Below are 2,333 nucleotides of genomic sequence, written 5' to 3'. Positions count from 1 at the left end.
CCTCTATGTGGAATGGGCTCCCAAATCCATTTCTATGCTAGGGATAAGTACTGGTCTACTACAAGAAGCCCCAAAGATTTCCGAGGCCTCCTCACTGACCCCCACATTCATGGGGTCTGGATCAGCCCTATGCTGCTTTCTCAGCTATCAGTCTGGGGACCATGAGCTCCCTCTTGTTCAGGTCAGCTGTTTCTATGGGTTTCTCCAGCCTGGTCTTGACCACTTTGCTCATCACTCCTTCCTCTCTGCAACTAGATTCCATTTCACTTAAGTGTTTAGTTGTGGGTGTCTGCTTCTACTTCCATCAGCTGAAGGATGAAGGCTCTAGAATGGCATATAAGTCAGTCATCAATCTCATTATCAGTAGAGGTCATTTAAGGTAGCCTCTCCACTGTTGCTAAGATTGTTAGTTGGTGTCATCCTTGTAGACCTCTGGACATTTCCCTAGTGCCTGAAATCTCTTAAAACCTATAATGGCTCCTTCTCTTATGGTATCTCTTATGTTGCTCTCCTCTATTCTTCCCTGACTCAGACTCAACCTTCCTGCTCCCTCATGTCTTCCTTACCCCTCTTCTTCTCCCCTTCTCATTCTCCTAGGTCCTTCTCCCCATGCTCCCAATTTGCTCAGGAGATCTTGTCCCTTTCCCCTTCTCCAGGGGACCATGTATGTCTCTTTTAGGGTTCTTGTTTCCTAGCTTGTCTATCGACGTGGACTGTAGGCTGGTAACCCTTTGCCCTATGTCTAAAATCCACATATGAGTGAGTACATACCATGTTTGTCTTTTTATGATTGGGTTACCTCACTCAGAATAGTTACTTCTAGTTCCATCCATTTGCCTGCAAATTTCAAGATTCCATTGTTTTTTTTTCTGCTGAGTAGTACTCCATTGTGTGAATGTACCACATTTTCTCTATCCATTCTTTAGTTGAGGGGCATCTAGGTTGCTTGCAGTTTCTGGCTATTACAAATAATGCTGCTATGAACATAATTGAACAGATGTCTTGTTGTATGAATGTGCTTTTTGGATATATGCCTAAGAGTTGAATTGCTGGATCTTGTGGTGACTGATCCCCATTTTCCTGAGGAAAATACTGATTTCCAAAGTGGCTGTGTGAGTTGGCACTCCCCCCAGCAGTGGAGGAGTTTTGGTAAAGTTCTCTCTGCTACTGTAATGTCAGCCGGTAGTTATAAACCATTTTATATGAAAAGTATAGGACTCAGTCCATTTTATTTTTCAATTGAATTAAAGATTATAATCACTTACTGAGCAAGTTCTGATTTCTGGAATTCAATATATGAGACAAAATTAATGTCTCATGATTAGGTGAGACCAAAGCTTATAGTATGATTCAATTTAATATTACAAATAATTAGACATGGAGAATAAAGGAGAGGCAGTTTCAGATGCATGTATAGGGAGAAACTATCACATAGCAAAGAGGAATATATATGGAGATATTACAAGATTGTTCCAGACTGAAGGGGATCAAATAAAGATAATGAAACATGAGAGAGTACAGAGTGATTCATGATGTCCCGCTTGTATGACTAGAAAATTGATTTAACTTGGGATAAAGCTGGGGATGAGACCAAAAAGAAGAGTAAGCTGCACTCAGTAAAGGGTTTTGAATTCAACACTTGGTATCCTTGAGAAAGCAAATATGCTGTGATTTTGTGAGGGCCCAATACTGAGCAAAAGTGACAACTTTACAGAGGCTCTAAATCACATGGGTGAGTCAGATGCAGGATAGTAGGAAGATCCTTTCTGAGCAGGACATGCTTTCTGAATGAATAAAGGCTTTACATACCTGCTGATTCCAAAGGACAATGGTAACTCAGCACAGGGAAATGTGTGATAGGGATATGGAGGGTGTTTAACTGCAATAGATCAGAAGAACATTACATACCCTACCTTGAATTTGTACTTTCTACTGTAACTAATAAACAGCTGCAGATATTTTTAGTCTGATTTTTTCCATTCATTTATTTAGCTCATAAATAAAGTCATGCACAATTATGATACATAATACAGTATGTTCACAATGGCATGGCTAAATTAAACCAATTAACATGTTATATCACACATATTCATCATTTTTGTTTTGAGAACACTTAATGTATACTATCTTACAACTTTTAAAATATAGCATATTGTTATCAACCATATTTATCATGCTTTCAGTAGACCTCAAGGCATCACAGAGTCCATGCCTCTTGTCCAACTGCAGTATTATATCCTTAAACCAATCGTTTCCCCATTGTTAAAAGACCCACATTGAAGCCTAATAGTATAAGCCAATTGAAACTCAAATATGTGATGAATCCAAGGTGT

This window comes from Cricetulus griseus, chromosome 3 (genome assembly GCF_003668045.3).
Source record: "Cricetulus griseus strain 17A/GY chromosome 3, alternate assembly CriGri-PICRH-1.0, whole genome shotgun sequence".
NCBI classification, from domain to species: Eukaryota; Metazoa; Chordata; class Mammalia; order Rodentia; family Cricetidae; genus Cricetulus; species Cricetulus griseus.
The sequence above is the reverse complement of the archived record's forward strand: the minus strand, read 5'-3'. Positions refer to the sequence as shown.